Genomic DNA, 16,176 nt, shown 5'->3' on the forward strand with positions numbered 1-16,176 from the left:
GCCGGGACCAGATGTGAGTGAGTAAGTTATTCTGTAAATGGGTGCTGCTGTCCCAATTATTAGAACCGCCAGCTGTCCAAGTCACCTCTGGCTGTTTGTCTTTTTCCCTGAGGCCTCCAGCATCTTGGAGAAGATGTTAACCATATCCACAGTGCCCTGAGTTACTGGCTCACAGAATCCGTGAACATAAGAAAATTGTTACTCTATTTTACAAAGTTTTGGGATGGTCTTTAACGCAGAAATGGAAGCTAGGATAGAATTTGATATCAGAAAAAACTACCATCGATGGCTTTGAGATTTGGTAGTGGCTGAAAGTTAGACCTTGAGGAGAAGCTCTTGATGAAGACATAAGAGAGTGACCAAAATGCTATCAGAATCTGGGGGCTAGGAGACGCGTATTTTGTAACAATGAAAGTTCTAGAATATTGCTGTCCATCTCTACCACTAGATATTAGAAATACACACACACACACACACACACACACACACACACACACACACATACATGGAAAGCTAGATCTGGGTAAGGATATTTCTAGGAAGAATGCTTTTTTCCCTCTGCACTTTATGAATAGAGAGAAATGAGCTAAAAAAACAAAAAGGAATTATTTCGTTTTCAAGCAGTATTTAGGGGAACTATAAAAGATCTAAAACTTAGTGTGCTAAAATACTACTATTTATCATTCTCACTTCTTCCCAGGTCAGATAAAATAAGTCCAGGGCACTGTCAGGAAAATGTAGTCTAGGGTAAAAAAGAATTCAAGGGCGAGACTATAAAACCCTTTGTGAGTATCTCAGAAATATTTAAAGGTATTGCTTCATAATTCTTCTCAGGCAAAAGCCATTTTTATGAGTACACCTCAAAAACCCACTTTGTTCAGTCATAGGGCTTCTAGCAGCCTTATATCAGCCCCCATTCTATGAAAAAATTTGTGGTGTGACTTTTATGCAATGAAATGATTTATAAATTGATACATAGGACACTGATGACTTTTTAAGATTATAGGGAGAAATGTCATTGGCTTGGACGGAAAGTGAGAGAGACAGAACACAATAAAAAGAGGCTTGGAACTCTCATGTTTCAATGGGGAAGAAAGAGGCTAAGAAAAATGCTCAGTAAACATACCAACATTTTTATGGACAAGGAAGAGTAATTAAAAGGGAGACTCCAGAGTGTAGGAGTTGGAGTTCACATCAACAGAGAATGACTCCCATAAAATAGGGCAGGACCATAACCCAGGGATTGAAAACATCTGCCACCTAGATTTCAGAATTATTATGATGTAGGCCAGCCTAAGGTTTGGTGGTCAAGGCAGCTGGATCCCACATGGCTGGCTGTGTGGTTCAAGTCCCAGCCCAGCTTGAGAAACATGCTGGGTGCCTGTGCGTGTGTGCCCCAAATCCCTAAAGATAGAGAGATGGAGGAGAAGGGACTGTCCTATGACCATGCCCCATTGGGGAGGGGATGCTTTCTTGCTCTCCTCCTCTTTCTCTGTCTTTCTCTCTCCAGTGAATGCATGAGTCCTCTGGCAAATTAAAACACACACACACACACACACACACACACACACACACACACACAAGAATTACCATATTCTAGGGATAGCCATACCCCTCCCTTGAGCCATTTATACCAAGAATATCCACAATGTTTATCTTGTGCCCATACCGCCAGAATGTTAGATGGTTGGGTGAAAGATGTTTTTCTTTTTCTTTCTTTTTTTTTTTGGATTAAGAGAAAGTATGCCTGATGAGTATATTCAAATCTTGATTTCGGAGATTACACCCTGACTTTGAGTCTGAGACTGCTGCCATCCTGGGATCATCCTTCTGAGTACTCCTGAGAGGGGGTAAGTATGTTTTTCATGTGGAAGGAATGTCAAAATATTGGGGGGCATAAAGGCAGTGAAAATAGTTATGGATGCAGAAGACAGTGTGGAATGGGACAGGAGAAGGGAAAAGTATATAGAGACAAATAGCAAGAGAACAAATTGAGAGGCATGATATTCGTTGGACACAGAAATGGTTTATCACCTGTTGATGGCAACATGTATAGTATTCTCAACTGGACTGGTCTGAGAAGTATTTCATGTGGGGTAAATACTCTTTACAAGTCAAATGATATATAGTGATTGAATGTTTAAAAAATAGTGATAATAATAATCTGAAAAAAAGAGAAAAGCTCTTTGATGATGAGGATGTCAATATTAATGTCTTTGTCTTGACTGATATGCATAGTATTACTGCTGGAAAAAGAAATGTAATACACTGTAAAGATACATGTGACTCAATATAATATAAATAAGATTAGGATAACAAAAAATGAAATTAAATTTAAAAATTCATGGCCAGAAGATAGAATGTGAATGGAAGTTTTGAATTATGCAATGGAATCCTTTGACATTATTCTCTCAATAGGTGGTAACCACAGCCTCTCATCTTGAGCTTTGAAGGTCTTGTGAATTCTAAGGAAAGGGCTTTGCAGGTTCTGACAAGTTCCCTTGGAATAAATGCCAGAGAAGTTAGTTACAAAATAATGGTAACTGGAACACTATGAAAGGGTCATATACACATTTACAATTTCATTTCATACTAGTGGCCAGATGTGCTACTGTAGGTAACAAGGATTATCATAAGCATAATTGATATCACCCATAAATTCTGTAGTTCCACACCATCACTGAAGATGAAGATGATAAAAATATGAAAAGATGACGTTGGTAGATATTTACATGTTGCAATTATACTGGGTACACACACACACACACACACACACACACACACACACACACTTGCACACATTAATTTGCTGAGACTGCCATGAAGATGCCATAGATTGGAGGCTTAAACAGCAGAAGTAACAGTTTCATGGCTGTGGAGGCCAGAAGTCAGAGATCAAGGTGTCTATAGGGTTTTCTTCTTCTGAGGCCTCTCTTCTTGACTTGAGGAAAAGTGTCTTTTTCCTGTGCCTTCATATAGTCTTTTCTCTGAGCTTGTTGTGTCCTAGTGTTCACCTTAGTGACCTTACAGAACCTTAATTACACTTTTAAAGACCTTGTCTCCAAGAACAGTCATATTCTTAGGTACTGGAGGTTAGAGCATCAATATGTGAATTGGGGGGTGGTGTAAACTTATCTCATAACTATGTCTATGGATTTATGTATCTTCTTCCTCCTCCTGTGTATCTATTTTATTTGCCAGAGGGCACATTAATGTGAGAAAGAGAGAGGGAGAGGGAGAGAAAGAGAGAAAGAGAATCTCCCAGTGGTGTGTAGTCACACTACAATCTTTCTCCATCATTTCTTTATCCTCTCAGAATTTTAGGCAGACATGTACACATGCCTGGTGTGTTTTCCAAGCTGTCAGAGCTGGAATTTGACCATGGTCAGCCATGTGGGATCTGGTTCCCTTAACTGCTGAGCTGCAGGACTGGCCATGTGTATGTATTTATTGATATAGAAATAGATAACTATAGATATAGAAATCTGTCTATCTTTCCTTCTACTCATCCACTCATCCCATCCATTCATCCTTCTAATCTAGCCAGGGATGTATCTAGCAATTTAACTTGCTGGTTTTTAGGCATCATTAAAACATTTTGTGCTTGCTTGCTTGCCTGCCTGCCTGCCTGCCTTCTTTCCTTCTTTCCCTCTTTCCTCCTTTTCTTCTTTCTTCTTTCTTCTTTCTTCTTTCTTCTTTCTTTGAAAGATTTTTGCAAGGCCCATGTGCTTGCTAGAGAGAGAGAGAAAAAAAGGGAGAAATCACCCTCAGGGAGTGGGCATGCCAGAACCCCTTCTTCTCCATTCTCCTTTTGGGATTTTGAGCATGCACTTACACACACCTGGCATAAGTTTCAAGCTGCACAGGACTCGAACCATGGTCAGCCATGTCATAATCCAGTGCCTTAACCACTATACCACCTGCTGGCTGGTTCCATGTTCTCTCTTTTTGAATTCTCTGTGACACTTTTTTTTTTTCTCATTCTCTAGGAGTAATTTTAAGTATTCGCAGAGTGTATCATTCTTAAAAGAACATTGTCTATTTAGGACCAGCAGATGGTGTAATGGCTATGTCGCTGAACTCCCATGTAGTCAACCGCGGTTTGAGTCTTGGACCTGGTGGCTTAAACTCACACCAGGCGCATGTGTGTGCATGCCCAAGATCCTGAGAGGAGAATGGAGGAAAAGAGGTTGCAGCATGGCCATCCCCCCTTGGGGGTGATTTCTTGCTTTCTGTCTCTCTGGTGAGCACACGTGCCCTGTAGCAAAAAGCCTCTCAAAAAAAAAAAGGACATTATCTATTTAATGATGTTTCTTCTAATATTAGCTCTTTAAGGAGGGAAGGAAGAAAAACATTCAGCACCCTTTCTATTGGTTACCCCTAGATATTGCCTACTAAAATATCACTTTACCAACAGATTCTGTAAATTAGTTGTGTTTAGATCATAGGGGTATAAGGTTGGGTCACTAAAAGCCCTAATTTATATATCTCAACATTCTGAAATGTTCCAAGTTTAGAGCAGACTTGGCGAAAAGAATCCAGATCCTTCACAGAAAAGGCCTGTGCTGTGTTTTCTATTTAATTGTGAGAGAAGCAGCTCTGAATATTCACAGAAAAAGAATGGAAGGAGATAAAAAAATAAAAGTCCTTAGAAGTATTTCTTTTTCTACCTTGGACCTAATAAAAGAGAAAGAAAAATATTATTCTTTTCTCTGCTAGAAGAAAATGCCTATACACTATAAAAATGATAATACAGAGTGCCAGATATTAAAACTCTTTTTATATTAGTGAGAATGTTTCTGAATCATCTGAAGAAGGGGAATTATTTTGTGGGAGTAAACCAAAGCTCTGCCTGTTTGAGGAATATGTTGTACTCTTGCATGGAACACTGTGAAAAATAATAAACATATTGGTGGTGAAGACTAAAGGAAACCAGCCAGAGAAAATAGAGTCAAGTTGGAATACTTTATGTCCCCAGACCCTAGGACTGCCAGATCAAAGCCAGCAAAGCCAAGCATTCTCACTGGATCCCTGGATATTTTCTTGTAGGCTGTGGGCTGGGTCCTGGTTGCCCACGAGGAATGAATTATATTTTATACATTAATGTGAGTAGCAAGCTTAGAGGACTCTTGATGATATGAGAATTCTTGGGTCTCTTGCTGAGAACTGCTAACTGAGGTCTGCCTGGTTCTCTTGTAGTGCTTTAGAAATCTACTGATATTTTCTTTTCTTCTTTCTACTTTCAAAGTCACACAAATAAACAAATTAATAGGCCTTGCTCGTGGCAGTTTGCTTTCTCATTTTTGTCCTCATGAGTGATGTGCCCTTGAAGTAGCTTAGGTGGTTTATAGGGCAGGGATAAATTTTTTTCAGATAACTACTTTGGAAAAAGCTAAGGCAGTATCCATTAAAACCAGAGAAATGATTCAGCAATTCCACTCTTAGGTATAGGCCCAAGAGAAATGAATGCATGCATCCTTAAAAACCAGGCACAAGAATGTTCATGGCAAACCAGTTGTTAGAGAGTGCATGTACATGTTGCAATATAATCATTTAGAACTACTCTACAACAATAAAAAAAATTAATAAGTGCAACCATATGAACCCTGAAACTTGAAAATCAAGCCAGGTATGTGTGCATACATGCCTAAAATCCCGAGAGGAAAATGGAGGAAAAGGGATAGTGGTATGACCATTCCCTCTGGGGGGATGGGGAGGTGGCTTCTCATTTCAGTGAATGACATACCCTATGGCAAACACCTAAACAAATAAATCCCCCCCCAAAAGATTAATGTGGAGTAAAAGAAGACAGACATAATGCATTCATTATGTATGATAATATTTATATGAAATTCAAGGTTGGGCAAATCTAGGTCATAGTGACAGAAGTCATAGTAATGGTTATTTTGCTGGGGCAGGGGCCGGTATTAAGAGGGAGAGGTTCAGTGGAAGCCTCTGGACAAATAGCAATGTCTCACTGTTGATCTTAGAAGACATTACATGGATGACAATAGTTCAAGTCCTGGACTCAGTGGCCCTAACTTCACAGCAAATAAATAAATGTGTTTTTTTTTTAAAGGAAAGTTTTTATTTATTTGTTTACTTGTTTTGCATATAAAATTGAGCAGTTTTAGAAGATTCAACATCTCGAAATAAGATGGTAACATTGTTGGACCCCTGCATGGCAATCATTTACCAAGATCAGGATGGAAATTGAAGAGGGTGGGGATTAGGATTGAAGAGGTACTTGGAACAACAGTTTGTCATTATGAAGTTGTGCTTTGGCATATCTCTTTTCTCTTTCTTTTCAGATATTATTACTAGAAAAACCTGGTATAAAATCAGAAAATGTGACCATAGTTTTTGTTGCTGTTGTTGTTGTTTGATTTTTTCTTTCTCTCTTTCATGAATGACGGAGAGAGACAGGGAGAGACAGCATCCCCAACAGGGTACTGACACTGTAATCCACCTCCTGCCTTCAGCCAGCCACAGTCATGGTTAAGTACATGCCTATAGCACTCAAGGAGATATCCAGACTTGAACAGGGAACCTTCCATATGAGAATGCCTCACAGAAGTTCATGTTTTACTGTTGTACCACTATCTGGATCTCACCATAATCTTTTGAAGATATTTGATGATTCACGAATATACATGTGTATAAGAAAATCTCTTTTTTAATTATAGGAAAAATTGTAGCCTTGTTTTTGGATAGCAATTTTGAAATAACACAAGGTGTAATAAATTTTCCATATACACTTTTTTGGTAGCTTGATTTTCTGTCTTTTCACCATGATTGCTGAAGTTTACCCACTTAGACATTGGGAAAGAGAGAAGATTGCAGCTGACAGTTTGATATAAGCAGGAGGAATTGACTATCAACTCCTCAGAAGACCACTAGGATAAATGGTTATTCAAATAGCTGAGCTCATTAAACCTATTGCAGACCTACTAGGGAGAGCACCATGTTGTTAGAGCCTTTGTGCTTTAGAAAAGAGAGGTCAGGGGTAGACATTTTTTTTGGGATCTGGGCTCTGAGATCAAGTGCCTTAAAGTAGGTCTTACGATGCACATGTTTAATTGGGATTGGATAAAGTTCATGAGGTAATATTTTTGGTGGACATAGTGAAGGGAGTCTTGAAGGAATTTTTGATTAGTAAACAGTTTGATAAATGATCTGTTTGACAAAGTGAGCAACCTATTGTTTTGAGAATAGAGTGTTTATCCAGATGAGCAAATTATTTGTTCAAATGTATTGGCTTTTAGGAAATTCCTGGAGCCAAAAGTGAAGTTATTTATTGGTTTATAGCCTTGTCTTCCTAGCCAAGAATATCCTGGATTACATAGGAAAGTTATGTTTACACAAGGGCTTCAGATCTCAATTCTGATAACTAAGCTGTGTGGATGCAGGTGGTCTCAGTTTTCAACACTGAATGCAGAAGTTGGAGAATGACATTTTGTTGTAAGGCCCTACAACCAGTGAGGAGGCATGTGGGTTCAGGAAGGGTCTGTTAGGAAAGCCGTAGATTTGGAGGATCTAGATGTCTAGAACTTTTTTGAATATACAACATATTTTTCACTCAAGTGCTATATATAAGTGTCTGTGTTTTATTTCATGTATTTTAAAGCCTCCCTTACTTCAGGAGATGAGGAGTGGAAACTATTCACATTGCCATTCAAGTGTCTGAGCATGTGAGAAGTCATTATCTGCTATGTGAAATCCTGGCTTCTGAAGTCAGTCATTTTTTTGTCTGTTTTTGTTCATTGATTCTGCCTCTCTCCTCCCTTTTATGCATGATAGTGAAAAGCATGGTGCATGCTGCCTTCAAGACATGGACTGTGATAATCCAGCTATCATCACTAGGCAGCTGGCACCTCTTCATCGTCCTCCTTTCATGGCTGAAGGCAGCTTAACTACCATTAGCCTTTGTTCCTACATGAGTGAGTTGATACACAAATAAATTCTGGACATAGGAGAGAGAAGAAATAAGTGACTGGTACCTGAATATAAAAGAATTAGGTTGAGTCATGATGTGGGTATCGGGTCAAGATGAAAGGATAAACAGTTTCGAGTGGTTGAATGGGCCAAAGCTGCAGATGGGAACAACATGTACCTTCCATCCATGAGGAGTTTCCAAGTGACAGGTGTACACAACTGTAGAATGCCTAAAAGAAGCATTAAAGACACTCCAGCAATCCCTGGATTCTCTTAGCTTTTCTTAAGTTTATTTATCCATTTCTTCCATGAATGAGAGAAAAAGAGAGGGAGAAAGGCAACATCCCTAGTAGGGTGTTGATCCAACAATCAACCGTCAAATTCAGCTAGCTCTGAATCATTAGGGAGGTCTCTGGACAGAAATCCACAAACCCAGAACTCTCCTGTGTGAGTAAGCTTTACAGAGCCTTTTAAGGTTGCACCTCCATTGACCCCTTCTCCTACTTGTGTTGGGGCTTTCTCACTCTCATACACTGAAACCTCCATGGTGTCACCCCATGGTTTTGTTGGTTAGGATATGGAACTCTCCTGTCTGAGGCTGCATAGAGACTTAACTGCAAGAAGTTAGGAATCATTCAGACAACTGTTTCGAATGAGATGACATCGAAGTGATAAATCATGAGATTGTCCAGTTAGAAAATAAATCTAAGAGATCTCCCCACTGGAGAAAACGTAGTTAAAATGTGTCTTCCAAGCTCTTTCCAGACTTATGACAGTAAGTATTATGTACCTTGGAGGATAAACTAGAATTTCAAGTTGTCCTATGGAAGACAGTTTCTGCAGTTAGCTCCAAACTGCATTTCACTCCTGCCCATACCTCATTCGAGGCATTGTAATAGCTTCAACTTTGCTCCCTCCTGGAAAAACACATTTTGCTTTTCTTATATCATTTACAGAAATACTCTCTTGTATATCTGACTTTTATCACAGTAATACCTTGTCTTTTCTCATCTCATACAATATTAAGATCCTGTACTCCCATAGACTTGATGCATTCCTACAATTTTTAGAAGCTGGCAACCACGCGACAGTTCTGTGATAGTTACTAGGAAAGCAAAAAGAAAGACACCATTATCTGTTCTCGGTCTACTTAACAAATCTGCATCTAACTCACAGTCCCGCCTTCTCAAGTCCTTTGCCTCTTGTCTTACATGCTATAAACATTCCCTGAATGTATCTGTCTTTAGGACTAGATAGAGCCTTATTATTTATGAACAGGAACTTTTGATCATTGTCCTGGAGTTTGGATCAGTTATCCCAAGGTGAACTTAGGGACTACTTCAAAGTCTGGTACCCATTTTATACATTTTTATAAATATACATTAAAATTTTTTGTATTTCAAACGTTGTCACATTTCTATAAATATTTTTGGCTTGTAGGCCAGGTGGTCTTGGTGGAAGTTACTCAGCTTTGACGCTGCGGCACACAGTGTCCATACATGGTATGTGGACAAATGCAGATTGTGATCAGTGGAACGTCACATGCAGATACAGGTAGCTGTGGGACATGGGACATCCTTTTCTGATGTCTGATCTTGTCTGAATTTCTGAATATATAGAAACAAGAATGAAAACTATGGCATAAAGGAATTAGCCTGCATGCTATATACCTGCTTGTCTTGTGAAAAGCAAAACATTTGCACTATTTCCTGTTGAGTGCTGATGGTAAGCTTTCATAAAGTAGGCTTGAATTTCTGGCCCATTCCCTGGATGCGATCTTTAGTTCGTCTCTTAATGCAAAAATTGAGTCTAAAGTCTAATGTCAATAATGTCATTATTTGCTTCTTAAATGAAATGGACTTTTATTCAAAACTCAATTCTAAGAAACCTGGACTGTGTCAGCCAGAAAGAAAGAAAACGCGACTTTCTGCATTGACCACTTCTCTTCATTACAGAAGAGTTCAGGGTCTTCCCATTTCTTTAGGCTAAATAGTGCTACGCTTCATGTAATATCCAATTTCAAATTTACGCTAGTTCTTCTGTCTTGATGTAAACATATTTTGTATCATTTGTGCTTTGCCTGCAACTAGGATGTTATAATTAATGAAAGGGTCTTCATAGGAAGTACCACAAAAAATAAACAAGTAGAGAATCACTCCGTATTTTAGTGGAAATCTACAGTACCTTCTGCAGTGTTGATTTCATGACAGATTGGTCATATCTACGTTGGCAACAAAACTTTCATAGTTGTTAAAAGAAACTTCTCTTCAAAGACATATATATATATACATACATACACATATATATATATATACACACACACACATACATACATATAAATATATGCACACACACATATACACACACACACACACACACACACACACACCCATATAGTCTACAGTCAAAACTGCAAATGGATGTGGTGGTATTTTTTTTTAAGATTTATTTATTTAATTCAATTTATTGTTATTATTTTTTAATTTGATGAGAGAGAGAGAGAGAGACAGAGAGAGAGAGACAGAGAGAGACAGAGAGAGAGAGAAGGAAAGCAAGAAAGCAAATCGTCAGATTTGGGACTCCAACCATGGTTGGCCATGTGGGTATCCAGCGCCTTTAACCACCACACTACCTGCCAGACCCAGGATGTGGTGGTATTTTAAGAGCTATCACTCCAGCACAAAAATCTGTTCCCTAAAACTAGAGAATAAAAAGAATGGCCTCAATATTGACATACTTTGTCCAGGTGTTTTCCTGCACTCCCTGGGGATATAACACAATCTCAAATTTTATCAAATAAAAAAACAATATTTAGAATAATGTGCATATAATGCTAGTTTTTTAAAAGAGACTATGTGTGTGTTTGTATGTGCATCCCAGTAGGATTAAGAAACTCTTGCAAGGCTGGACTGTGGTCTAGTGGTTGAGGGAATTGGGTTCCACATGGCTGGTCCTGCTGTTCGAGTCCCAGCCCCTCTAGCTTGAAAATTATGCTGAACATGTGTGTGTTTGTGTGTGTGTGTGTATGCCCTAAATCCCAATAGCATAGAGAAAGGGAGTAGAGGGTCTCATTGTCAATGTTCTCCACCTCTTCCTTCCTCTCTGTCTTTCTGTCTCTCTCTGGTGAGTATATGTACATCTCTAGTAAATAAAATAAAAATGAAAATAAATTTAAAAAATCTGGTAGGAATTATTTGCCTCTCTAAAGGCAAACTTAAAAGTGGGTTGAGAAATTTTTTTTGTCTGATTAATTAACGTTTTATCATTTTAAAATGTAACTTGCGTGTATTATTTATTTAAAAAGTTATATTAAACATATCCTACTCACACCCAAATGCCCAACACTCAACTCAACCCTATTGATCAAACTTTTTTGGAGTTGGACACAGGCTTTTGAAATTCTAAACTACCCGGAGCATTCTGATGATTGGCCGCGTTTAGAAACTACTCATCTATACCACTCATGTGGTGCTTATTTTTCTTGTATTAAAAATAGAAAAGAGCATATATTTTATCTTCCTAACAGGAGTAACATTCAGGGACTACCTTGTACTATTTTGTTTTCCCTATAGTTTCAGCTTAGAGAGAATCCAATAAATATTTGTTGATGAGAAAATTGTAGCAGAATTCCCACTCCTCTAATGCATTTCATTCGTGTACGAAGGCATACTTAGAAATGTATTAAACATAACAATATTATGAAAATTAAGAAATATCACTCTTAGTATTTGAAGGGCCAACTATCAACAATGGATAACCATAAGGTCTGCTCACCTTGGGCCACTGGTATGGCCAGTCTGTAATGGGCATGTAGTTAAGGAGGAGTCAGACTTCACATTCTACATTGATAAGCAGGAGTATGTGTACATGGATACTGGGTTTCAGGGAAGCCCCCTTTTATTACAGAGAGCATATGAGGCCCTTTCCTCAGAAGGGTGAGTACTGACCCCTTCTTCAGGGAGATCTATGTGGCTCTATCACTGCTCTCAACATTCTCTTCTGCTGGAATCTTGGGGGAGTTAACCTTTGCGAGGGAGCTGGGGTGATTGTTAAGGCTGCACAGTTACCAGTGGGCATCTGATTTCCTTCCACTTCTCTTTTTCTTAAATACAACACAGCAGTTCACTCCCATTCCAGCCTGGAAGTCATTTGGAATCCCCCAAAAAGTACTCCAGCATGTATTCAAAGCACTCCAGGATCTTGGTGCTGTCAGGTACCCTGAAGAGGACCCTCTTTCCATTCCCCTGCTCAGCCACTTTGTGGGGTGTGTGAGCCTCCTATATTACAATGTCCTGTTTTGTTTCTTTGAGTGTCTCTGAATTGTGAGGGAGATGAACACCCAGAACCTGGAACCCAGAGCTTCGTGGTGTTTAAGACCTAATTCTTTTTCTGGGTTTTACAAGAATTTTGTGCTGCACCTCTTTTTAGTACCTCAGTTTTACACAAGTGGAAAATTGAAGCTCGAGAAGTAAGGTAATTTTCCACGTATCACGTACCAGAGGAGAGAGCAAGTCCTGGAAAATTGTCTTAGTCCTCCCGTATTGCAGGTGACAGTGGGGGCTCCGATCCTAGGGTACTGGCAGTGTCCAGATAGAAACACAAGATCCCAGGCAGGTATCCCCAACCTTTGTGGCTATCTCTTCCAACACTGCAGGGAAGAGATAGTCACACGGAGAAGGGGTAAGGGAAAGGGGAATGCAAAACAGATGGTTTTTGTGAGTAGGATGCATCTCCATGTAGTAATGAAAGCTTTTGTTACAATAAGGCATGTGACGGTCCACTTCAATTTTGCCAAATGCTTTTTGGAGAAACAGCCCAGGATGGCTCCGCTATATATGATTAAGAATTACACAAGAGTTGAAATCTTTGACCACTGTGACTTTGAAACCATCAAATATTACCGATGGACACAAGACTTTATCTTTGTTGATGTTTTGCATGTCAACATTTATCCTTCCCATATCCTGTAAGAGAAGCTCTCAGACAGGAGATTATCTGTGCAAGATTGAGAATAATGAGAATGGCATTGGACTTCTCATCAACCCTGGAAAATAAACAGCCTCAGGAAAATGACTTCCTCTTGTTAATTGTTCTGCTCATCCATCAAGCATCATTTCCCTTGAGCCTAAGGAATGTTCTTGGTTGTTACCGGTAGTTCGTGTCTTTAAGTGGCCATTTTTCTTGGGTTTTGTTTGTGTGAAGGTGTCTTAGTTCACCTCCACTTTTTGATGGGTATTTGTTCAGGATCCAAGATTCTAACATGGCAATTATTTTTCTTTCAAAACTTAACAATGTCATTACCTTGTCAGATGGCTGTTGTAGTTTCAGTTAATAATACCAATCTGAGGCTTGCATATTTTAAGGTGAGGCATCTCTATTACCTTTGCTCGTTTTAGATTTTTTTTTAAAAAAGTCTTTGGTTTTAACAATGTGAAAATACCTACATTTTTTAAAATTAAATTTTATTTATTTATTTTTGCATTATCCCGCTCAAGGTTTCCTGAGGTTTTGAATCTGTTGAAACATTCACCCCTGTCTTTCATCAACTGGAAAATTCTCGGGCATGGGCTGTATTTCTAGCACATTCCCTCTATTTAATTTTCTACTGACATTTACTTCCACCTACGTGAGAGCTTTGACCCTTTCCCACATCTCTCTTAAAATGTGTTCTTTTTTACAATTATGATTTCTGCAGAAGTGTCTTTCTCCTAAGAACACACTGTTGAGAATGAGGCTCCCACTGGGTAATTGTCAATCTACCCATTGTTAAGCAACCTGAGACTTTAGGGGCATTCACCCTTATTTCTTTTGTGGCCATATGTTCTTTAAAAGGGTTGGAAGATAAAATTACAGGAACATTGGTCAAAAGTAGACAAATTAGATAGACAGTGGGGGAGAAGTTTATAAAAATTAGAGAGTTGTCCAGGAGGGACAGCAGTGGAATGCCTGTTGTTTTAATATATAGATCAGATTAAAGGAGAACGTATATATATATGGAAGAAAACACAAAAGTTTCCTAAATGAAGGACAAGAATCTTGAGAGTCTAGTCACTGATTGGCACAAAGGATAAACTAAACCTACACCCAGGAAAATCCCTGGAATTTCAGAATCTTAGCATTGAAGGCAGAAGCTCCTAGATAGAAGGCCAATGGCATCGAACTTCTCATAATTAACTCTGGAAAACAAAAGGCCCCAGGAAAATGACTGAACATTTTTGAGAAAGCAGCAGAATCCAATTCTGATATATCAGTGATGTGTTTTGCTTCCAGGTTCCTTGGTTTAGGTCAGAAAATCATATTTGTAAGCAGAAATAACAGAAGGAGATTAATAGAAAAGTCAGGCACCGAAGTAACTTGGGTTAATAACACAGAATAGTGAAGAAAGTTCACACAGATTTCCCAGTTCATGGAAACCAGTTATATTCTTTAGAACGAATGTTGGTGCAAACACTCTGGTCCAGTCTCTCACTAGTGGATACAGAACTGTTGATAATAATGGCTGGGGAAGTGGAACGTCATTCTACCATCTGGTTTTTACTTCATAATCTTGGAGCATTTCTACATCTATTATGTCGTTGGGAAAGTCATGACGTATTTTTCCATGCTTTTCTAGACAAAAATGCATCAGGACTTTACCCGCGACCTAATATATCTGAGTTTATTTCAGGGATTTGGTTTTATTCGAAAGTTGCAACTCAAATTGACCGATCTCAAAGTCACACAAGTTACAATACAGAGCATTACCACTTTTTGTAGTTTAAACTCACATTTTTTTTTTTTTTAATCCATCACTCTCAGCTCCTTTGGACTAATATAAATGAATTCCAGAATTCAATGATGGGAATTCAAATTCAGGATGTGGATCAAGTTCCTAAAAATATTAAGGAGTCAAGGAACATGGTTTTAGAGCAGCTGTTAGACCATTCTGGTCATCCACTATACCTCATGGTTTCCTGGAAACCTGTGCTGTAGAACTGAAATGCAAGTTTACTTCCTAGAAGTCTCTAGGAATCAGGTAAAGAACATCCCAGGCTAGCTCTAGAGCTGATGCAGCCTTCCACGGCTATGATAAAATTCTTGCAGCCTCAGTTTCTCACCCTAAGGTTTCTTCCTTAAACAAATTCACAACCAACAGTTAGGATAAGTTTAATAACCTTGTGCTATTATTACGTATATTTGAAACATCTGGGGTTCTCTATTGTAAAAATATTTAAAGCTTTCCATATTATAATTATTCAATTAGATATTCTTTATATTATATAATTTTATAATTTTTATATCTTCCAAATTCTTAATTTCTACCTTCTTCCCATTTCCTTAAAGAATAATTTTGGGTTTGTTGTCAAGTTTCTAAGATTGTACTACTATTCTTTTGTAAAGTTTATGCCTCTACAACTTTTCATCTGGACAAATAATCTTTATGCACACACCATTAGCTAGTGGGAAGAGTTCAATTTCTCATTCATCAAGAATGTTCACATGAACATCAAAATTGTTCACATGAACTGTAAACTTATCATTATGCCGTACCTCAAATTTTCTTAATTCCAAAGGAAAACTGTTGAACCGCAAATTATATAGATAGATACACAGTGTCATATACAGAACCTTCATAATAGTAACTTTATTTTCCATGAATTTTCAGTCACAAGGGGAGAAGTGAGAGATAAATGGCACTTTCAATGGTTCCTGTAAAGCTCAAATTTGAACTGTACTATTCTTAAAAAGTATTGGAGTGGGACCAGCAGTTAGCATAATGGCTATGTCGCTGGACTCCCACGTAGTCGACTGCGGTTCGAGTCCCGGACCCGGTGGCTTAAACTCACGCCGGGCACATGTGCGTGCGTGCCCAAGATCCTGAGAGGAGAATGGAGGAGAAGGGATTGCAGTGTGGCCATCCCCCCTAGGGGGTGATTTCCTGCTTTCTGTCTCTCTGTCTCTGTCAGTCTGGCGAGCGCATGTGCCCTATAGCAAAAATCTCTCAAAAAAGAAAAAGTATTGGAGTATATTTTACATAGAGTATAGATCGATTTAGAGATTTAAGAAGAGTGAATATCATCAAGCTAAAAGCCATCATCCCCAAATTTTCTTGTATGCACTTTGCAGGCTGTTTTACCACTTACTCATCTACAGTCCCTAGCAAACCATGGACACACTTTGTGTCACTGTGGTTTTGCTTCACCTGTTTGGGAACCTCAAATAGTCATCCAGTATGTACTGCATTTTTTTCTGACTTCTTCC

At 38.7% G+C, this 16,176-nt stretch overlaps 1 long non-coding RNA gene across 1 annotated transcript in view; it reads left to right on the forward strand.

The window, feature by feature from the left end:
* The first annotated feature begins 488 nt into the window (after positions 1-488).
* Positions 489-16,176, forward strand: part of LOC102473298 (uncharacterized) — a 75,099-nt gene continuing 59,411 nt past the window's right edge. The window contains exons 1-2 of the long non-coding RNA XR_335496.1: positions 489-523; positions 1,737-1,850. This is a non-coding gene — a long non-coding RNA (uncharacterized LOC102473298). The remainder of the gene's footprint in view (positions 524-1,736; positions 1,851-16,176) is intronic.

Source organism: Tupaia chinensis, unplaced genomic scaffold (assembly GCF_000334495.1).
Source record: "Tupaia chinensis unplaced genomic scaffold, TupChi_1.0 Scaffold000426_1, whole genome shotgun sequence".
Classification (NCBI taxonomy): Eukaryota; Metazoa; Chordata; class Mammalia; order Scandentia; family Tupaiidae; genus Tupaia; species Tupaia belangeri.